Consider the following 25,048-nt stretch of genomic DNA (forward strand, 5'->3'; position numbering starts at 1 on the left):
ATAGAGAGCCCTGACTCAGTGTGGTTTTGGAGGAATAGACAAAAAAAAAAAAAAAAAAAAAAAAATGCCTGGGCACTTTCCTAGTGAAGGGTTCAAACCGGCCTCAGGATCCCTGAGCATTTCAGTATAGCATTGAAAAGAAAAGCACCGGGATGTCTGGGTGGCTCGGGGGTTGAGCATCTGCCTTCGGCCCAGGGCGTGATCCTGGAGACCCAGGATCGAGTCCCACATCAGGCTCCATGCATGGAGCCTGCTTCTCCCTCTACCTCTCTCTCTCTCTGTCTCTCTCTCTCTCTGTGTGTGTGTGTGTGTGTCTCTCATGAATAAATAAATAAAATCTTTAAAAGAAAAGGAAAGCACCTGGGATCTCAGAGTGTGCAAACTGATGCCAAGAGTAGGAATCCTGTGGCCAGGGGGAGATGAGCAAAGCACGGATCTCCAGGGACTTGGAATGCCAATAGTAGTGGGTAATGATGATCGGGATTAGTTTCCATTCATTCTATCACTACAGAGCTGCTATACTATATACGACTCATAAAATAGGATAAATCTAGTACCCTAAAATGAGTGAGTATGGATTATCATCATCTAGATGAGATTACACTTTAAACAACCCAGTGTACTGGGGACTCCAAATGAAATTAAACTGAATAACACCAAAAAGCCACCCCTTTGCATACATTTATGCCTTGAGGTTCATATCTGCTGTTTGCTGATATGGTATGGGGAGGTGTTGAGACACCTTCGAGGGCTGCCAGCACATAAATGTTCTCTTTCTCTGCGATTCTATTTTCCAGCTGCTTCCATCAGGCAAATTTGTATGTGTGTGTCTCTATTCTCTCAAAATAATTGTTTAACTCTTCAGCTCATCAGGGTTTCAAAAGTCAAGATTTTGACTACTTTAATCCTCTATATCTCATTTATAACCTGAGATAATATATATTTCCATGGAAGAAGGGACAAAAAAGTAGAAAGAAGACATGTATAGGGAATAAATAAATAAATATATATATATGCATGTAATATATATAATACATTATTTTTATATGTTACATATTATATTATATTATATTATATTATATTATATTATATATGTTATATATATATATATATGGAATATTACAATACTCTATATCCTTATAAGCCTTTTAGCAGGGCAATAACTGGAAGGACAAGACTTGACATATCAAACCAGCTCAAAGCACTAAGCTCTCTGGACTGGATCTACATAAGATAGTAACCAAGACAGGTGAAGTCTTAGAGTAGGGGTGACAGATGCCGCAGATAAAAAAAAAATAGGATGCCCAATTAAACTTGAATTTCCGATAAACAACCTGTGATTGTTTGGTGTAACTATATCCCCCAAAACATTTGAGACACACTTAGAGAAAAAAAAATGCCTTTTACCTAAACTTTAAATTGAACTGAGAAGTCTGTACTTTATCTGACAGCCCTAGTCTCAGAGAGATTGAGGTGGGACTGGAAGGATAGGGCAATTTGGCCCTTTGCTTGCATAAACCAGAAGTCTTTTCACATTCTTGTCTTCCTCTCTCTCTCTCTCTCTCTGACTTCCTTTCACTTCTGAAGCCTCCCAATATCAGACCCTGTGATCTATCTATTCCTTCTTTGCTTGGCTTATTATGATCCAGACAGTCTCATAGATTTTTCTACATTCTAGACTCTGAAGCAAGTGCAACAGGTCACTTGAGGACTTAGAAGGGCTTTATCTACTATCACTACCACTACAAAAAGATAAATAGGTAAAAAAAAAAGAATCTTTCTCCTTATCTGCTTCTTTTACTCTCTCTTTCTGCCCCTGTCTCTCTCTCACAAAGCCTTTAGGAAAACTGAGGCAGTGAAGGCTATAATGACTGATAGTGGATATTCTGAATATATTCTACTTATGTTGTAGTAGAAATACAAGATTTTAGGTGTTTTCTCTATGTGTTAAGTGACACACACACACTTAAATTATTTTTAAAGATTTATTTATTTTAAAGAGGGGGGGAGAGAGAGAGAGCAAGCCAAGCAGGGGGAGGAGCAGAGAGAGGAGGGAGAGAGAGAGAGAATTCTCAAGTAGGCTGTCCATGGAGCACAGAGTCCAATGCTGGGGCTCCATCCCAGGACCCTGACATCCTGACCTGAGCTAAAATCAAGAATAAGCTATTTAACCAACTGAGCCACCCAGGTGCCCAGTTTGGTCACTTTAGATAAGCACTCTTGTGGGCCGAGGGAAGGTGGGCAAGATGCAGAAGTCTAGTGAGGGTAAGTGGTGCTGCTTCTGGGCCTTGTGGAACAGGATGATGTCTCAGAAGAAAGGACCCTGACGAGAGCAGAAGGCTCTCTGCCCTCTGCCCCTACCCATTCTTCCTTCCACCTTCTGCAGCAAAGGGGTGGACCAGGGTCTCTAGATGATTATAGCATGGAGAATAGGTAGTGTGGGCAAAGGGAAGTGTAAGCAGTGAGAGCAACGAGTGGGGAGGCATCTGTGTCTGTCCATAGCTGGTGTCCCTCCAGAGCATTCGTAGACAAGGTATGTCACTGTATAGAAAGATAAGACACTACAGTATTTTATGTGCATTTCAACATTTGAACTTGCCCTTTCTGGGTGGTGACTTGCCCTCTCCTATATGCCATTGGTTTCTATTTTTATTCACTAGATGTACATCATGTCAACTGCTTTACTTTTCACCCAGTTCAAGCATACGGAAAATATTTCAAGAAAAAAATCTCTTTTTAATATCTTCAATTAACAAAATAAAAGCCCCTATTACTAAAAGCCAACTAGGCTGTCTAGGTGTAACATGTGGCCCTGGGCAATAGGGCTGGTGGGGACTAAGATTTTTCTAAAAAGTAGTAAAAGTGGAAAGATAGCATATAACCAGAAGGATTGCTACTTCTATCCCTGCCTTACAGTTTGTTTGCTAGTTGAAGTAACCTTGGCTAGCTCGCATGACTGCATTATCGCCAGTAATACTAATGCTCAATTCATCTTTACAAACTTTAAATGAACAAAACTTCACATGTGCCAAAGACAACAGGAGAAATTAAGTTTCAAAAATTGGAAGGCACTTCCTTAAGTGACATAGTAGACAGCAGATTTGCAAAAAGCGTTTCATGTTTCAGCCCCTTTGGACCCTGTCTGAGCCAATGCCAAAATAAAGACAGCACTTGGAGGGCTTTGAGTTATATCAGCTCTCTATGAAATATGGTGAATGGCTTGCTTTGCACTATGTCAGGAATGGAGATAACATTTCTAAAAATGTACTGGCGGAGAGGGGGGATGCAGTTGGATTCTGGGGCAGAATAAGAAATTTGAAGTTTAATTGGAAGGGCAGAGAGAGGAATGAAACAAAATAAGCTCAAGATGTACACTTCAGAGCTGCATTGACTATCTTATAGACATCACCAATTCATCCCAGGCTTTCATTAAGGTAACATAAAACATATTGATTAAATTAATGAGAAAGATAGAGCAGTTAAGCCAAGTTTCAATGTAAGACCAAAGCATGAAAAATATACAAAGCTGAGATTCTTGTAGCACAGATGTAATTTTTTTCCAGTACTCGCATAGGAGGATATGTAACAATATGTCAGAAGAACCAGTCGAAATAAACAGAAGTTGAATTAAGTAAGAAAAGAATCAAAGATTCTCAGAAAAGTGGAAAACCAAGAATGAATGTAGGAGTGCTCAGCGAAGCCTTCCTTCTCATCAAGGCAATTGGTTTACTGATCCCATAGTAAACTTTATGCACTTGCCCTCCTCAGAAAACCTTGTTCACGCTATGAAGCGCTGAGCACTAGGCCTTGGCCATTACTGCTTTAGATCTGTGAGATGTTTCATTTTAAAATGACTAGTAGTGATTGCTATCTTCTATCCTGACTTACTCATAAAATCCACGAAGAGTTTTCCTCACTTGCAAAACACCACCATAAACTAGGATTGCAAATTAACCCATTGCCAGAATTTGGGAGGAATTTCAAATACTTCAACAATAATGGATTACTCAAGTAAAAGCAATAGAAGTGGACGCAGAACACAAGAGTGGCCCATACCCACTCTGCTTTTCTCCTAGTCTGTCCTTTGGGTTAGAAAATTGGACAGTCTAGCATTACTATATAGCTGTGGTGGTGGGAATGAATCAGAATATTTCTTTTGTCCTCACACCACAGCACCTTTCTTCATACACAGAGACAGCGTGTTCCAATCATCATCTGTGCCAGAAATAAGATTAAATGAATGGGTGACGGGCACTGAGGGGTACACTTGACGGGATGAGCACTGGGTGTTATTCTGTATGTTGGTAAATTGAACACCAATAAAAATTAATTTATAAAAAAAATAAATAAATAAATGCTAGTGGGAAAGGATGACTGCAACAGAAGAGAAGGTATCACTGAAAATTAAGGCTTGAGTGGAATAGAAAAAGTGCTATCAACAATGCATTCTGAAGATTATAGTCTTACAAATTCTTATGCTAGAAACCAGTTCAGCCAAATGGATTCATATTCGATAAAAGTTTAGTGGACAGTGGGAAGTATACATACAGATTCATATTCAAGTAGAGAAAGAGTGGTGTCAATGAAAACCACACATTCTGCTTGTTGACAAACACTCATACAAATAAATCTCCCCTTGGCTTGGTAACTAGTGAAGATGTAAAAAAAAAAAAGTAGCAAAATATTTATAAATCTAAATTGAAGCCTAAGAACAATGCAACAGAATAAGTGAAAACACAGAAATAGGAGCTGGGATGAATCTACTGGCTCGGTGTGCTCCAGGATCAGAAGAAGATAGGACTTGTTGAAGCTTCTGTAGTTAATATTCCTTACAAGAATTCCGCGCAGGACAGAGCCAGAGACAAGATCACTGCCTGATGTGAGATCCTAGAAAGTGCTCGTCTACCTCTGAGAGGAGGCCTAAAAAAGCAAAAAGGAGGCTTCCTGTGTCTGGACACACAGTTTATAGAATTCTCTGGGCTTAAGTAATAAGTGGGAGAACGAAGAGCCTCCCAAAGGATTTAATTTGCCTTATCCCGATACCACACCGCTGAAGGCAAAACAGGAAGTCAGGGAGAGCCCAAATCAGGGGAAACAAACCTCCTCTTCCACATGATCTTGAAAGCCAAAGAAAGAAAAATCTATCAATAAGAATGCCATCTAATGCCACTGGCACCTGCATGGCTCAGTCAGTTAAGAATCTGCCTTCAGCTCAGGTCATGACCCCAGAGTCCTGGGATCAAGCCCTGCATCCTGCTCCTTGCTTCTCAGGGAGCCTGCTTCTCCCTCTCCCTCTGCCTGCTGCTCCCCCTGCTTGTGCTCTCTCTCTCTGCCAAATAAAAAATAAAAATATTTTAAAAAGTGGCATCTAATAAAATGAAGGATCAAAAAATGAATTTACTTGAGTAGAAATTGATTCCCTGGGAACAGTTTGACATAAACTTTATGTGTATTTAGGAAACTTAATGAAGGAAAAGTGTGTGTTATAAGTGAACAAGGAAATAGATGAACAAAGGGTAAGTATGAATGAAACAAATACGTATGAACATAAAAAAATAATCAATTTTAAGTTGTCAATAAAATAAAAGAGACTTATTGAAAATTTAAAAAGCATGGAGAGTAAATTTAGAATATCTGAGATGTACTGAGAAAAATTCCAGAAACAGAGTACAGAAGAAATGGCCAGGAAGCCCGGCTTGAAAATAAAAGTGGTTTCATTTCTGAGTTTGAAATACAGAAGTACTTGAATCCTCAGATGAGCCACTATGAGTACTGAGCAGGATGGAAACAAATATATTACCGCGTTTGTAGATAAGAAGACTTAAAATAATAAAAATAGGAAATGTCCCCAAATAGATCTTTCAATTTAATATATTTCCAATGAAAATCCCAGCAAGCATTTTTATGGAGCTTGATGATTCTAAAAATTCTATGTGTATTGAATCACACCATTTTTAATGTGTTTATGTTGGGAATCATGTTTGCTCTACCTCCTTCCCTGTAGGGTTCACTAAGAGTTGGCCCAAAGAGGAACTTGTGAAGAATTTGAGAAGCAGAAGTAAAGCAGCAGCCACTACGTTCTGAAGCACCATGGTTAGATGTGGCAGCAGACAAACACAAAAGTGCTTGTCTTTTTTCTCCTATGCTTTGTGTCCAGCTCTTTTTTTTTTTTGGAGACTCGTAGCCCTGGCAACCAGATGTGATGTTGGGCTCATCCCTAGATACTTAATGTGGACCCAAAGAAATAATAGCTTCTCATAGAATTCTCTACCAGCTTCCCCTTTACATTCCAATTTTGGCAGGTGGACATGCTTGGCTTCTCCCTGGATGGACTGGAAACCTCTCTCTCTTTACCTTTCCTACTTCAGTTATTTATTGTTGCTTAAGTAGCTTTTCCAAAAGAACGATTTTGTTTTGCTATAATTGTATGGACAAGGAATTCAAGAAGGGCTCAGGTGGACAGTTCTGTCATTTTCATGGTGTCAGCTGGAGTGTCCAGGGCTGGAGGACCCACTTTCAAGGCTGTGTCACTCATACTCTCCTATCTCAGGCTCCTTGGCTTTTCTTTATCCATGTGGCATCTCATCATCCAAGGATCCTCCATGAGGCTTGAGCTTCTCACAACATGACTTTTTTCATGATACTCACTTTTTATGTAGCTGCTGGATTCTAGAAGGCAGGAAGCAGAAGCTACCATGCTTTCCCCGCTCCACATTTTCTCTGGAAAACATTTCCTCTAAGACTGTCCTGCATGTCTCATCTTGTCTTAGCATCTGTTTTAAGAGGGTCCAGGTCTATACAGACTTTATGCCAACAAATTCAATAATTTCGATAAAATGGACATAGTCCTGGAAATACACAAAACATATGTAAAACATAGATGCTTTGAATGGTCTTAGAGGAATGAAAGAAATTAAATTTATCATTGAAATTTTTCTAACAAAAATACAGACATAGACAGATTGACTAGCAAATGCTACCAAACATAAGTCATAAATAATACTGACTCCATTCATAAGAGGAAAGAACAATTCCCAACTCCTTGCAGAGGTCAATGTAACCTTGTTATCAAAAACAGACAAAACCAGACCAATTCCTAATGAACATATACATAAAAGTTCTTAACAAATTTTTAGCAAATTCGATCTCACAATATATAAAGAAGATAATACATGTGAGGGTTAATTTTATGTGTCACCTTGACTGGGCCAGGAGGTCTCCAGGTATTTGGTTAAACATTATTCTGGATGTTCTTGTTGAGGATGTTTTTGCATGAAATTAACCTTTAAATTTGTCAGCTGAAGCGCTGATGGCCCTGGCAGTTTGACCATCAAATTAATTTTTGCTTTTTTTCATTAAGAACACAGTAAACTTTTGGGGCACCAAGGTGGCTCAGTTGATTACGAGTCTGCCTTGGGCTCAGGTCATGATCCCAGGGTCCTGAGGTCAAGCCCTCCATGGGCTCCCTGCTCTGTGGGAAGCCTGCTTTTCCCTCTCCCTCTGCCCCTCCCCCAATCTTTCTCTGTTGAATAAATAAATATATAAATAAAATCTTTTAAAAAAGGACACAGTAAACTTTTGATAATTGAGAAAATATTTAAAATGCTAAGCTTCAAACTATTATGCTTTTCAGTAGAGCTAAGTCCTATGAAAGATAAAACAATTATTTTGACATTGTTGAAGTTAGTGCTCATTTTCTCAGTTAAAATACATAATCTGAGGAACGCCTGGGTGGCTCAGTGGTTGAACATCTATCTGCCTTTGGCCCAGGGCGTGATCCTGGAGACCCGGGATTGAATCCCACATCGGGCTTCCTTCATGGAGCTTGCTTCTCCCTCTGTCTGAATCTCTGCCTCTCTGTGTCTTTCATGAATAAATAAAATCTTTAAAAAAAAAAACACATAATCTGATAAAAAAAATGAATCACTTCTTTGCAGTATTGTTTCTTTGACTCCTTTCCAGAATGTGCTTCCCTAAATTCGCTTGTGAATTTAATTACATGGCTCTACAATCCAGTTTTTGAATTTGAACCACTTGCTTTTAAAACAGTCTTTAGAGCGTCACCCCATTTTATAATTGTGATTTATCTCCTAGTTTGACGTCTTTGAGGAAACACAGCTTTTGAAAGGCATGATGATGAATGGAGACCACCAATGTCATCAGAATCCCCATTAGGATCAGGAATAATTAATGGTAATTTTGCAGTTGTTGACACCAGCACAAATATTTGCATGATAGGAAGAACTTACAAATTAATATATGAAACCACTTGGTCTAATTGTTCTGTACTTCACCAGGCACCCCCTGTGGATAAACCAACTTATTTTCTTCATTGGTTCTAAGAATCAGTCACACCTGCCATGCCTTCAGTTTCCTCTCTCCCGAAAGCATCATAGTCATGACACATGGGATGGCAGTGAATGTTGGTCATCCTTGCCGTGGACACCTGCCTGATTTGTTTTATTTATTTCTCACGTATACTTGGATTCTGCTACGTACTCCTAAGTGGTAGAGCCGATGTTTGGATAACAGCAATATGCAGTGTTTTCTTGGTACTTTTGTTGTTCCGAATACCTGTGATAGTCCTTTGTCAAATACATTTTTTCATCACTGGGCTTAAAAATTATATCTTGAATTTCTCCCATTGGATGTAAAAGTTTACGATGTGCACAATAATTGATTAAAGATTTCACTTTTATTGAGATAATTTGAAATCACTATTATGCTTGTGTCATCCCAAGCGTCAATTGCTTTAATATAATGACTTACTGAAGTATAGAAATTTCATATTACATGATTTTTGCATAAGAAATCTCATGTTTCCAAAGCTAAAAGAGGGGCGCCTGGGTGGCTCAGCGGTTGGGTGTCTGCCTTTGGTCCAGGGTGAGATCCCAGAGTTGCAGGACCGAGTCCCACCCTGGGCTCCCTGCAGGGAGCCTGCTTCTCCCTCTGCCTACGCTCTGCCTCTTTGTGCGTCTCTTCTCATGAATAAATAAATAAAATCTTAAAAAAACAAAACAAAAGCAAAGCTAAAAGAACAGCCTGCTCCGCTATCTAGAGTAAGGCTTCAATTCATTTTTTTCTCGTGATTTTGACTTCCAAAAAGTTTACCTGATGTGTATATCAGTATCTTTGTTACTATCATTTTTTTGTTCTTATTTGAACACTGGCAATTTACACATTCAAATTTCAGTAATGTATTATTTTGTGAGATAGTGCCTGTAATCTATTTTTGTATTTTAAGAAAACATAGCAAACTCATTGTAACTTTTTGTCACTCTCAAAGTTTTCCCCCAATGCATGTGAAATTGCACCCAAGTATTGCGAAATACTCCATGAAATACTAAAGATTTGTAAAGCATACAGAACTCATGTTTATGATTAGCATATTCATCTAGATGTAAGAGAAGCTTTATAAGAGTTGATAACAAGGTACAATGATCACATTAGTCAGGATCTGAAGGAACAGGGGTAAGGCTGCTATTTGGGTTTGAGGTTCAGCTCACAAACTAGAATCTCAGAAAACTGAAATTTCTTTTGGAAACTATTGCATGTTTTCATCTGGTTTTTCCATGTAGTATAGTTAGCCTCAAGCCTGTGTCATGGCATAGCAGACGGACTCTATAGAAACCACTCTGTCCTTCCAAAAGCACAAAAACAAGGCCATTACCTCTGGAAGCAAGATTTGATTTTTTAAAAACTAAATGCTTTAAAAGTATTAAGGTGCTAACCAGTTCTGTGCTGGGCTGCTTTCTCTTGGCCCGTGAGAGCGATTGTGTACATCTCTCTCAAGTCCAGGTTCAATGGCACCCTTTTGGTAACTTAAAATCAGTCATCTGGGAACACTGAACTCAGAAACACTGCAGATTAGGGCTTTTAAAAACATAAACACATCACTGCCCTGATTCAAACTGTATAGGGTGGTTTTAAAAGTTGGACCATTCACAACAAATAAAGAGAACTTACAAGTGCTTGATTATACAACGCAGGTTCAACCAACCTTATAAAGAGAAATGATATGGTATGAGAAAGAATAAGTTCTTTGGTTTTAGAGATTATATCACACACTTGTCCATGTGGCAATTCAAGGATTGATTTTATTTTTTTAAAGCTTTTATTTTTTGAGAGAGAGAAACGGAGAGAGCATGAGAAACCACGAGTGGGGAGGAGACAGAAAAGCAGGTTCTCCAGTGAGCAGGGAGCTCGATGCGGGGCTCGATCTCAGGACCCTGGGATGATGACCCGAGCCAAGGGCAGATGCTTAATCGATTAAGCCACCCAGACCCCCCTGAAGATTGATTTTATATATAGCTTTGTATATTTCAGAATGGTTAGGTGCCATATATATCACAGTAGTGTTCAGTGATTTTTCAGTAGAATGGGCCATGTAATCGATTTCTGTAGCTAAAATTTAAAAATTAAGGGAAGAAATATTAAAGAAACTCCCTACTAATGCTCAGGTAATTAAAGAGGCAGGGTGGTATTTTAATTAGGATTCATTGAATTTACAAAAGCGTTAAGTTCCATGGGCTTGTGTGTTTCTCTAGTGGAGATTTTTTAATACATTCTTGTTCACAAGCAAAAACTTTGGTTTCTGCTCTGTATAGTATACACTCACCATTTTCTGTTTCTGCAACAGAAAATGGTGAGTGCATACCAAAGTGTTTATTAAACCAAAGTGTTTAAAGTGCAGTATTTAAAAGTGCAGTGTTCTCCAACAAGGAAAAAAAATAGAAAAACAGACATGTAATCATGATCTGACTTCTCATAAACCACCATAATGTCCTGAAAACCTTCCTTTATTTCTTGACCACTTTTTACATCACTTTTTTTTCGTCTCCTAGTCTAGAGGTTGACAAATAGTTTCTGTACAGAGCCAAGCAGTAAATATGTGAAACTGTGCAGGTATCATGAAGTCACATGCATATTCTCTTGTTGTACTTTCTTTATACTTTCCTTATACTTTCTGTTGTTGTTGTTTTACGACACTTCTAGTCTTAGTTCATTGGCAGGATTTGACCTGCAGACTATACTTTGGCTGCCCTGTGAAATCTATTCCCTTGTGCCCATGTTTGCTCTCTCACGTGTATTTTCCCACCACCATCCTGCCACACCTGCCATGAGTTTTGCTCACTACCCCTGCTGTGGCTGTCCCAGACACCCACACTCTCCTTGCTCATCAACGCTGCACACGCTCAACAGTTTTATTTTGGCCAAATCATATATTACTTACTTTTCTCTTTTGCTTTTAGTATACCTGTAATCACTCTTTTGTTTTTATTCTCCTCCTCCCCCATTTTAGATATTAGATATTTTATCTAATTAGATTGTAGACGTTAGAAAGTAACCTAATTTCTGTTTCTTAGTGACTCATTCTTACTTATTTTGTGCATAGTGTAGGATTTCTTTCTTCTCTCTCTCTCTCTCTCTCTCTCTCTCTCTCTTTATCCTTTGTCTTTCTCGACTTACTTTTTATTAGTTTCCTCTCTTCTTGGAGAGGTCTATCTTGTTTCCTCTTCCTTGATCGTGTTCTTTATTTTTGATAATCCTTACATACCCCATACAATGTTATTTGCTGGCAGCTATGAAACAATTCTTTCAAAAGAAGGAAGTTCACAATAATAATTTCATTTATTATCAGTGCTTTACATCTGATTTCTTTTATCTTGTTTTCTTTCCAAGTTTTTATTTAAATTCCAGTTAGTTAACATGCACTGTAATATTAGTTTCAGGTGCAGAGTTTAGTGATTCATCACTTCCATACAACCACTGGGTCTAATCATGAGTGCTTTGTTGTGATTTCTTTTATCTTGTGGAAAGAAAACACAAACAATCCCCTGTTCCTTAAATGACTTATTTTTCTCATAAGCACTCATGAGAAATTTGATAAGTGCTTAGCAAATTGTATATTTAAAAAGTGAGGAAGAGAATCTGCTGTTGAAGCTTTAGGGTTTTCTTTTGGAGATATTTTTTGGAGGGTCTCTGAACATTTATTTTAAGGGAGGCTATGATAAAAAGAAAGAAAGGCCACCTAACCAAAACTAGAAAATAAAAGTAAGTTTTTCTACATTAATTTATAAAAGCAAAAAGGCTGTAACTTTAAAAACTTAAATAGTATGTTTTTTTAATTCTCCACCTTATTCCTAGGTATGGATATAGATTAAGATAATATGATACAGTATTCTCATAGTTTGAAAAGTTTACAAATGGGTTAGAAATATTTTATTGATTTATATATACATTTTCCCCATTTTCTGCATATATATATATATATATATATATATATATATATATCTTTAAGATGTTTTCTTTAGCAAATATTTCCATCCAATTTGGATAGGATTTTACTGAATAAATCAAATTGACTTTGCTTCAAACATGTTACCTGAAGCTAATTCCAGCAAATTCAAGACCACTTTTTATGAAATGCTTTCAAATAGGAATCCATTATGTTATCAGAGTGCCCTTTGAGCTCATTTTAAAGTTGGTGAAAAGTACCTATGTTACCATCCTTCTCTTTCCCAGTCTTTGAGGTAGCATGTAATCTGACACATTTTAAAAAGTAATCATAACATGAAAAATATTGAAGAATTGCCTGCTTCTCCACAACATAGCTGTTTATTGGTCTAGATAAGGATTGGATTTTAAGCTTGTTACAATGTTTAAACCTAGGGGATTCATATATAACTCCCCTTCTCCTCCTCCTCTTCCTCTTCCTCCTCCTCCTCCTCCTCCTCCTCCTCCTTCTTCTTCTTCTTCTTCTTCTTCTTCTTCTTCTTCTTCTTCTTCTTCTTCCTTCCTTTTTTAAAGACTGATTTATTTATTTGAAAGAGAAAGTATGAGCTGGAAGAGTAGAGCTAGGAGAGGGCGAGATAACCTCAAGTGGACTCCCTACTGAGCAGAGCCCAATGAGGGGCTGGATCTCGTGACCCTGAGATCACAACCTGAGCTGGACACTTACCTAACTGTGCCACCGAGGCACACCTTAATATATAATTCCCTAATGGACTTCTGTCACACTGTCAGTGAAATCTTTCTTAAACACCTTTATCTGATGTGGTACAGAGAATCTCCAAGTGGTAAAGATTTTCTCAAATTCTGGTTCAGGTAGCACAAATTATTTTTCCTTTAGTAAAAAATAAAAGTTCACTTTTCAAGTTCTTTCAGCTAGTTTATAAAAGGGAACTTCCTGGATATTACTAAGGCCATATGTTACAAAATGGCTCCAAAGTAGATTAATAGATTATGTAATGCACAGGTCTAAATCACATTGATTTTAATTATTTTCACTTGACAAATATTCCCTCTTTTAATAGTCTAATATTTCCTTTAAAATTATATATTGAGTAACTCATATTTACTTGCTTTCTCTTATAGTTAAGATACTTTAAAATGAACAGTATGGAATAATTTTCTTAAATAACTTATTTTGTTTCACTCTTTTAAGCACCTTTATTCAAAGTAATTTCCTAAGTCTCTTCTGAATAAAATTGTCTACTTAGGCTTATTCTGGAATTATAGAAAATTGCAGATGGGAGAAAATTAAAAAAAGATTAAAAGATTAAACGGAGACGGATCTGGAAAGAAGGGAGATTGAAGATATGATAATGATGGTAATACTATGTGTTATCAACATGATGGTGCAGGGATATGAGTTTTGAAGCATGCAGGTTGACTTTAGCACAGGATACTGCGTTCAGACTGCAACAGAGAGATACAAATCATTGACCATTATTACGTCGTTAAGTGAAATGTACATTGAGTGGTTTGCCATAAGAATACATCTAAGATACCAATGCATTTTTTAGTGTTTTTCCCCTCAGATTTTATTTATTTATTTAAATTTAATTAGCATACAGTGTATTATTAGATTCAGAGGTAGAATTTAGTGATTCATCAGTTGCATGTAACACCCAATGCTCATTACTCACCTGCCCTCCTTAATGCCCATCACCCAGTTACCCAATCTTTCCACCCACCTCTCCTCCAGCAACCCTCAGTTTGTCTCATATAGTTTGTCTCCCTCTCTGATTTCATATTATTTTATTTTTCTCTCCCTTCAACTATGATCCTCTGTCTTGTTTCTTAAATTCCACATATGAGTGAAATCATATGATAACTGTCTTTCTCTGATTGACTTATTTCACTTAACATAATACCTTCTAGTTCCATCCATGCCACTACAAATGGTAAGAGTTCAAATTTCTCTCCTTTTCCATTGTTGAACCTCCTCCTTATACCTATTTCTAAATTTTTAACCATCAATTTATTTTTAAAAATATATTTTAAATGTCTTCTCCTATTCCTATATTTTTATAGCTGATCCAATCCTTAGGTTTTAATTTCCCATTCATAAGATGGACAGCTATGGACTCCTCCAATCTGACTGAAGGCAAGGGATCTTTCTTTTTCTTCTGGGACATCTCTAAATAAATATTCATCCCCAATCAAATGTTTATGGAATAACGTTTGTCCACATCCTCTGACTTTATTATCCTATGATTTTCCAGACTTGGAAAAAGCTTCCATACATAATTCTCTTCCAACTCTACTCAGTGTAAACAGCCAGCTTGAGTCACACTTAACTCTATCAAAGCCTTTCTATGTCTACTCTTTCATCTCTAATGTTTGACATCTAATTCATATCATCATGTCACCTAAAAATAATAGTTTAGCCCACATTGTTTTGTGTAGTAGTTAACTACGGTGTGGTCAGGTATCCTTTGGTGCATTTATACAAAGAGTTGTAAATTCAAATGCCTCCGGTGATCAGGGTAATATTAGTGCCAGAATTAGCCCAGCATGAGTGCAATATGTGGACATTGTAGCAGCTGAGAAAGCAGTTGTGACCTATCCCATCTACCACCCCATCCAAGAGAGCAGCCATTCTTCAGCTCCAGACAACTAGTGCTCTGTCGAGATGCAGGGCTCGGTGTTGCCAGATATTCTTATTAAAAATAAACAAATAAATAAATGGAAATTGGATTTAATAAATAAGTTGGAAAACTGAATTTTAATGTAAAATCTCCAGCATTTTAGAAGCTGTTTCAAGATTTTATTTTTTTTTAAGATTTTATTTACTTATTCATGATAGACACAGAAAGAAGGAGAGAGAGGCAGAGACACAGGCAGAGGGAGAAGCAGGCTCCATGCAGGGAGCCTGACGTGGGACTCGATCCTGGATCTCCTGGATTAGGCCCTGGGCTGAAGGTGGTGCTAAACCACTGAGCATCCCGGGCTGCCCCCTGTTTCAAGATTTTAAAACATAGTATGGATTTCCTTCAGTCGAAAGTCTCAAGTGTGTGAGCAAATTCTAACTCATATCCCTACTGAATCCATTTGTTTACACACTTCACAAACATATATGGAATATTTTCTATGTATTAGGCACTGTGCCCATCACTGGAAGCAATGGTGCATAAGATCAAGCCCTTGCTCTTAAATGGTTATCATCAAATGGGCATATATATCATAGTGTTTTCCAGATTCATATATCCTGATACATAGTATTTTGATTTAATTGAGCAATCATACCTATAGATAATAGTGCATATTTGCTATACTAAAATAAAAATGGAACAAAATAGGAAAACAAAAGTTCCATGTAAACTAATGAAGATCAATAAAATAATCAACAACCATCCTCTTTCCACACATACACATATGTGCCTGCATGTGGACTTGGGCAAAATAGACCAGAAAGAACTATATTCTGACACTATCACATCTTCTGTCACGCTTCAATGCAACTGAGAAATATATCGAGGCATGAATACTGGGCTCCAAAGCAATATTCTGTAGGAACATTATTGTATGCTCTCACTTGAGCACCGATTTCAACAAACAACATCTTTATGACGTTCACGAAGAATCTGTGATCTTTTACAAAATCTCAGATAAGGCAATAGCATTAAAACACTGAGTAGCTTTGCTAAAGAGATAAAAGGTGTGCAGTAAAAAATAACCAATAATTCTCGACTCTGTTAAAACAAAAAAATCAGAACCAGTCACCTGCAGGGTATGGAAGTGAGTAAAATTCTCCAGAGAGTTTTAAGGCTATTTCTGGGCTGGTTCTTTTCTGAAAATAAGGGACGTATTTGTGAGGCATTTAGGAATCTTTTGCTTAAAAAAAAAAAAAAGGAATCTTTGGCTTCTACAAATCTATGCAATCTATTTTAATATTGCCTTTTACTGTTTGTTTGTCTGTTTGTTCTCATTTCAGAGTGTCCCACAAACCTCCCTTGTGAGGTCGCTGGGTAGGAATGGCTAGTAAAGACAATGAAAAATAATGAAAGGAAGGAACAAAAAGGAACATTGAATGTATCCTGGAGACAGTCCTTCTTTCTCCTCTCCCTCCTACTCCTCCTCATCTTCTGTCCCCAGTACACCATAATAAACAAAGAAAGGGTTATAGGAAAACATAGAATTGATCTCTTCCACTTAAGTACTGGAAGTACAATGGTTTATGAATTTGGTTGATACAGATTATTTTAAAAAGTAATCAATAGCCAAGTGGGTTCCTTTATAGATTGCTATAAAATCGAATATAAAGTGCAACAAATTATAAAGACTGTATTTATTACACAACAAATCATGAGAAAAGAAAAATGCTTCCCTCTCCTTTAGATAAGCTACATGCAACTGGATTAGAGTTGGAAGGTCAGCGTCTCCTCCCCAGTGGAAGCACATCAGTTCTGATATGAAGAGCTGGAAACAGACAAGATTAAACTCTGATTACTTCTTTGAGGATGAGATGTTTTTAAATCAGAGTTGGCAAATGTTGCCACAAGTGCATCTGTCAGGGATCAAACTCCATTGACACTAGAGGTTCATTCTAAAATCCAAAATGTACTTCATTAACTATTTCTTTTTAGGGCAGTCATACACACTTCCATTCACAGGGGGTGCATGCGGTTTTGAAGGGCTTTAATAATCACTTTTAAAAGAAATTCTTTGATGCTAGAAATTTCTTGAAATAAAAATCATTTAAGCTTAATTGAAAGTGAAATGTACTAACGGCAGTGTTCATACAAATCAATTAGTTCAGGTTTAATCCAAAAAGCCAAATTCACAATTTCTAAATGGAGTCTAAACTTGGAAAAAGAGTTCTCCTTTCTTTCCATAGAATGAATAATGAATAACTTGGTATACATATTTATATAAATTATATAATATATTATTGATAATTATAAATACTTATTTATAATACATATTTATAGTACACAGATTATATTATGTATTATTTATACTGTATATTATATGTAATACTTATACATATTATATATTATGTATAAATAATTATATTTGTGTATGTGTGAATATATATCCCATATACATATATCCCATATACATATACACACATGCATATGTATATAAATGGGATAATGTAAATAGGCTTAAAATTCCAAATAGTAATATTCATGAAGTGTTCCTGTTTGCTAAATTCTCCTAGCCTGTGAAACAGAAATGCTCATCAAAAGAGAGTTTGATATGCAGACACAAGATTTTAAGAACTTTAAAGTGAAAAAGGTCATCTAAACAAGCTAAAGCTGGAAATAAATAAAGATCAAGAGAAGGATGTGGTGGCGGGCTGAACAGAGGGCATTTGCAGAGGCTTGCCACAGCTCTGCAGTTGAGATTGTTGGAATCCACAGGAAGATCAGGGATTAAGTCTATTTACCATGGGGAGAGACTGAAAAAGAGGATCATAAGAACCATGAAAAAAACCATAAAAATGAGTTGCAGAAGTGAGAAGGACAATTTTATAGGTACAGTTTAATACACTGCCAAGGATTGTTTTCAATATTTGCTATATTCCAGACACTTTTCGAAAGGCTATACGAATACTGAGGTATTCAATTTGATAACCCCTAGAAGGAGGGAACAGAGGGTCAGAGAGATGAGGTATTTGCTCAAGATTATGCACCACAAGGTCTAGCTCTGGACTGAGTTCTAACTCAACAACCACTACTGCATTTTGTGGAAACATTCCTCTACAAAATTGCATGTCAAACCCAGAAATAAGTTAAAGAGCACAGACAGCCGTGGATTACTTCTACCAATATCACCAAGCCATTTTGTACCTTAGGGCTTTTTGTGACTTGGATTCCACACATGTCCTATTATTTTGCATCTAGGGCATAGATGATGTATTTCATGTCTTCTAACTTCTACAACAGTAAACATATCTTTTCCAACCACTGTTTTGCCTCTGCTGGAATCCTGTATTTTCTGAGTAGATCTTTTCACGAGAAGATTCCCTAGCAGAGCTTCTGAAGCAGGAATGGATATCTTTCAGTTTAGAATGCTCTAAACTGGGTGAACAGAGGCCTCTGAAAATGAGATTTACTTTTCATACTAATTATTAGAAAAGATCTCAGTTGTCCAGGGCTACCTAAAAAGAAGCTGACGCCTGTCCACAATGTGTAGAGACAGTCTCCTCATCTCTGCAAAGGGCCCTTTTGTGGATCTCTGCCCATGGCTCACACAGTGTGGCTGTCAATAAATATCAGGAGTTCCCAGGGTTCTCCATGGCTTTAAATAAACAAAAAATTAGTCATAATTTCAGTTCTTTAGTATTCAGAAGAGAAGGGGATGGAGAGAAGTGACAATTCAGCAGACCTCAAATTTGAAAAGGGAGATGCTTTTTTAGGCAAGAATTTCCTTCAAATTAAATTTCTTTCTGTCAGAGGGCCCAGCAAAATATGAGCACTTAGAATTGATTTATTTCTAGATTTAACTGTCAAACAGGACCAGTTTGCCTTTCAGTGGAAGAGTTGACACAAACAGAAGGGGATGTGAACCCTTTATCCACGCTAATGTCCTTCTTGTGGACTCCATTTACTTTGCCAGAAAATCACTCTCAAAAATTACCATTGTACAAAATTAGAAATACTCGAAGACTCACTAAAGATTACTAAGATTTAGCTCACCAAAAGGTAAACTTAAAACCTACCTGTGCAATTAAAAGCTAAAAAAAAAAAAAAAAAAAAACCCAAAACAAAAAAAATGATGTATAGTTTTTCTGTCTCAAACTAACATTTGAACACATCACCCACTGGTTCTAAATGTTTTGAGCTTTTGTGGAAAGTATGGACTCAGAATTTTAAAATGACTTGATTATTTACTAAAAACTGCCTTTGAGAAGAAAGAAAGCACAACTTGAAAGCAGACAGCTTCCAGTTCTTCAGTTCTTTAAACACAACAAAAGTACGGTCTTCCTTTTATACGGGAATGAAATCTAAGATCATTTCTAATAATCTGTGACCAGCAGGGAGGGGGAAGCTTTGTGACACTCAAGGGCTATGAGATCTTATGACACTCAGGTAAGGGAAACCTTAAAGCATTCATTTAGCAGGAGACAGCAAAAAGTAAAATATTAGTTGGCTGAAATTGTAACCGTTTCTCTAACTGGCATCATCCATGATACACACCTGTTTCTATTATGAGGCCTGCTTTCTTATTCTGCATCACTTGTTCTCCCTCCTAGGTGCTGGTAATTTCAAAATGAAAACAATATATACATCCTGTTATCTTCCAGGAGCAAGAAAACAAGGAATTCTAGGAAGGAAGATTCCTTCCTGATCGAGATCATTCATCCCTCCTGAACCCCTAGACAGTATCACAGATGGAATCAGAATGCTCTGGAAAATATCTGACACATATTGATGGACTATATGTTATTCATGCTAATCAATTTAAAAAAAAGGCAATATGACTGCACTCTTAACTTCTATCTCACAAAGGCTTTTGGCATACATTACTTATTTGGTTGTTTGATTTTTCCTTCCAAATATGAAAGATGTAATCTCTGTGGGCCTGGCTCAGTTTATGTACTGTGTTCACCTTGCTTCAAATGAATACAGACTCTTCTATTGATACCCAATTTACCTGCTAAGGCTGAAATGCAGAAGGTGCATGGATTGTAAAGCCGCTTTGCTTCTTAACATCCCAAGTGAAGGACCATAATCTAATACTGCTTTTCTGCTATAAGTCATCTGTATTTAAGGGCTACAGGTTCCCAACATTTCATGTAGCTTCCTCACTATATAATATAAATAATTAGAGAATATACATCTTATTTTACTTTTTTAAAGATTTTACTTATTTATTCATGAGAGACACAGAGAGAGAGGCTGGCAGAGACACAGGCAGAGGGAGAAGCAGGCTCCATGAAGGGAGCCTGATGTGGGACTTGATCCCGGGACCGTGGGATCAAGCCCTGAACCGAAGGCAGACACTCAACTGCTGAGCCACCCAGGCGTCCCTATACATCTTATTTTAATCTAGTATGCTGTTTATTGACCATGTCACCAGTGGTGGGTTTCTCACAGTTTGCTCTAAAGAAAAAGAATGCCAGTAATTGTTAATTTTGCCAGAATTTGCTTTCCACTTGCTAAGATCTGACTTAGGGGCATAGGATGGGGATGGCTTTTTAAGTGTCAAGACCAAGTTGGATTTTGGTAACTCGGGAAAAATTGATTGTAGACTTACGTAAAGAGCCACACAGAAGACAAGGAGGTATTTTAAAATTGTTTCAGAAGAGTATGATTTTTTTTTGGCCAAGAATTGCGAAGATTGTAAAAAGTTATTCTCTGTTTGCCCTCAGAACAGCAGTGAGAGAAATTTATCAGAAAATCCGGGATCGATCGGCTTGCCCCAGTCACACAATCCTTTGTCCCCAGAGAAAAGCTTCTAGCTTCTTGCAGTTCTCTGCATATAACCCCTAAAGAATGCAATTTTTATCTGTTCAGAAAGGTATAAATATTTCAAAGCAAAGAATACTTGTCACTGGTTGGCTTCTTTAATTGATAATAAAATGTGGTCTATGAAATTTTCTCATTCGTTGATCCTGGAGTGAAATTAAGTCTGGAAGTTTGATGCCTAAGTGGAGAACCCACATTTACCGAATTCTTACTTAAAGTACCTTAACAGTTACTCAAAGATTTTATTTGTTGTATATTCCTGACTAGACTAAATATAACAGTTCAATTTTCCATGGAAGAAAGAAATATTAGAGCTTATTGAAAACACAAGCAATAGAACTTTTTTTATAATGTCTTTTGTCATTTTCAGGATTTGACTACATATTAATAATAATTAATAATAATAATAAAAACATGTAGTACCTACTATGTTCCAAGCACTCTTTCAGATGCTTTGAATATACTGTGTTAACCTATTTTCTCACAATAATGCTGTGAGATTGGTACTATTATAATCCCCACTTTTAAGGAAACTGAAACACAGGTAAAATGATATGCCCAAGTTCACATAGTTATTAAATAACATAGCCTGAATTTGAACCCAGGCAGTGTGATTATTGAGTCTAGGTCCCTAGCAGAACATTGTTACTATGTCCTTCTCTATTTTTGCCATTTATCAACATCTGTCCCCTGACTTAAAACAACCTGACCTGATGTCCAGCTTGGACATCATTATTCTGAAGGATTTCTTCTAAAGTCAACCCCTTTTAGAATCAGAATCTATTTAATAAAAGCTAAGTATTTGCTGAATTAACAATTAGTAAGGCATATGTAAATGTTCGATGTTTTACTCTATTGACAAATGATAATACCAATTATGATAGACCTTGAAAAAGTGATCTATAATATGTCTTGGGTTTCCATTTATTTATCCATTGTGTTGATGATTTCAAACAAAGTGATGACTATCATTCATAGTTAATGTGGTTTTGAATAGTGACAGATATGTATACATCCATAGAAGCTTCAGTTCAAAATTTGTTCCTCTAATGATTAGGTCAACACACTAACCTTTGTGCAAAATTCAAGCCTCATGTCTCCTCTTTGTATCTTAAAGTTCTTTCTCTAACCCTTAATGATCCATATAAGTTTCTTTTTTTTCTTTAAGATTTCATTTATTTTTTTAAGATTTTATTTATTAATTCATGAGAGACACAGAGAAAGAGGCAGAGACACAGTCAGAGTGAGAAGCAGACTCCCTGCAGGGAAGCCTGATGAGGGACTCAATCTTAGGACCTGGGGATCATGACCTGAGCCAGAGGCAGAGGCTCAACCACTGACCAACCCAGGTGCCCAAGATTTCATTTATCTATTTGGCATGGAGAGAGAGAGAGCACAAGCAAGGGGAGAAGCAGGCAGAGAGAAAGGGAGAAGCAGGCTCCCCAGAGAGTCTGACATGGGGTTTGATCCCGGGACCCTGAGATCATGACCTGAGCAAAAACCAGTAGTCAGATGCTTAACTGACTGGGCCACCCAGATGTCCCTATTAGTGAGATATTTTTATGATATTAATTCTGTGTATACAAGGTTTTTTAAAATTTGTGATTATCTTGGTGAATTTTAATTAATTATATTTTTCTCCTTGCTCTTACCCTAAGATTATTTTTATTTGGTATGTCCAGTCATCATCTCCATCAGCAAATGAGTAGATACAATGAGTTTCTGGCAATTTTAAGAATGACCTTTATCCATCTGTGTGTGTTTTGGAATTTTACTCTTTTAAAGATGAAACTATAGACGCAAATTTTAGTTCCCTTTAATAGATAAAGCCATATGTATGCTTAAAAATTCAAATTTTATGAAATATCCATATTTTCAAATGAAGACTCAAATGCAAAAGTGTTTAGAAAATAAAATTAATTAATTCAGGATACAGAAGGAATGACTCCACATTTAAAAATAGAATTATATGTAAAAGAAAACAAAAACAAAAGATTATTAACATTACTGAGTTTACAGTTAGTCTGTTCAACTTGGAAACCAGAATATTTGCCTTCCTCTTCAGATTGGTTGTAGAGAGACATGAAATACCTTGGATCCTATGGCACCAACAATAGAAATAAAGGGATAAAATAAAAACTATAATTTTCTATGGAATGAGAGAAGAAGGATAGATGCAAAGACACCTTGGGAGACTGAATTCCAGAGAAAGCAAACTCCTGATAGATGTGTAGAGAGCCATGAAAGCTTCTGTGCCTGGAAACAGTTATGGGGAGAAGCTAGCATGTCTTGGACTAGTATACTTTACAGGGATGCAGAAAAACTGGCCAAGTCTTCGATGATAGAGTAGGCTAACAGGATATATTTGGCTCTAGAAGGGCTCTAAATAAAAAATAAATCTCTTAGTCCTGGAATTCTCTGCCCAACTCCACACCACTGCAGAATTTTGTCAAAACAATAGTTCAGAAGAGACTGAAAGTGAATTCAGAGCCACAGTGCTTGGATTTAAGGTCCTAAAAGAGTTGATTAAAAGAAGAAGAAGAACCAAACAACTTGAAATGGTAGCTAAAACCCTTTTCAGTTAAAAAAAAATCAAAATGTCCCATCCCTCAGTGACAGCAATGAGAAGAACTTAATCCAAATAAAACTGGCAGAGAGATGAAATCCATATACTGAAAGCTGCAGCTGAGCACTATTTCTCCTCATATTGAGGAGAAAACTGAGTCACTATTACCTCACCCTACCCAATATATATATGCATTCTTTGGGAAAATAATAAAACCAAACCAAACCAATTATATTTTCCCTGCACTGTTCTTTTGTAAACAATATCTGGAATACAGTAAAACTTGAGCATGTGAAGAAGCAGGAAATTCTCACCCATAATCAAGAGTTAAAAAACTTGATTGAAGCAAACCTACATATGACCCATATTTTAGAAATATGTGACTAGAAATTTAAAACAACCACCACAAATAAATATGTTAAAGAACAAGAAAGCATGCATGTAACAAGAGAAAGGATGAGTGTTTCAAAAAATAAAACTAGAGGTGTGAAAATAACCAGGTGGAAATACTGGAATTGAAAAATATAATAAATGAAATAAAAAAATATTAATTGATAAGCTAATCAGAAAATTAAATACCATAGAAGAATTCAAAGGCAAATCAATATAAATTCTTCAAATGAAAGCATTTGGAGATAAATAAGACTGATGAAAAAAAAATGATCAGAGTATCAGTGACCTGTGATACTATAGTAAGTGGGTGACTATATAGGTAATTGAGATGAAAAAAAAAAATTTTAAGAGGTAAAAGGACAAAAATATGTAAAGAAATTATGGCCAAAATTTTCTAAATTTGGGGGAAAAAATCGAACCATAGATCCTAGAAAGATCTCAACCACCAATCAGAATAAATACAAATAAAACTAAAATTGGGAACATCATAGTTAAACTTTGAAATCAAAGACAAATACACTATCTTAAAAACAACCTGAAAGGATGAAAACAGCAGCAACAACAACAGTAAAACAACTACAAGAAATATTGACGTCACATCAGAAATTATGGAAACTGGAAGACAATGGAACAAAAGATTTGGAAATTGAAGAAAAGAAAAAAAAATAAGGAAAACTAGAAAGGAAAACCTATATCACAGAATTCTATTTCAGAGAAAAATTCTTCCAAAAATGAGAGCATACTTTTACCACAAAAAATGCTAAACGAAATACTTCAAATTGAATAAAAATTATAACTGATTTAAACTCCAATCCACAGTATTGAATTAAGATAATTGGAAATGTTAATTATGTGTGTAAACATAACCGATATAATTCTCTTAATGTCGTTAAAAGACAATTGGCATTTAAAATCTTTTTTTAAAAATTTTTTAAATTTTTATTTATTTATTATAGTCACACACACACAGAGAGAGAGAGAGAGAGAGAGAGGCAGAGACACAAGGCAGAGGGAAAAGCAGGCTCCATGCGCTGGGAGCCCGACGTGGGACTCGATCCCGGGTCTCCAGGATCGCGCCCTGGGCCAAAGGCAGGCGCCAAACCGCTGTGCCACCCAGGGATCCCACAATTGGCATTTAAAAATATAATGCTGTGGGGTTGCATCATTGTTACAAGTATAATATATGAATAAAATCATGAAGAGACAAAGAATAGGAGATAAAATTACACACTTCTAAGATTCTAACATTATATGTAAAGGTATATAGTATTAAGGTAAACCAGGGTTTAATGAGGATGTGTATTGAAATCCTTAGAACAATCATTTTTCTAAAAGTATATGCATAAAGGAAAGCCCTGTAAATGTAAAACCAAGGCTATAAATA

This window comes from Nyctereutes procyonoides, unplaced genomic scaffold (assembly GCF_905146905.1).
Source record: "Nyctereutes procyonoides isolate TBG_1078 unplaced genomic scaffold, NYPRO_anot_genome, whole genome shotgun sequence".
In the NCBI taxonomy this organism is placed as follows: domain Eukaryota; kingdom Metazoa; phylum Chordata; class Mammalia; order Carnivora; family Canidae; genus Nyctereutes; species Nyctereutes procyonoides.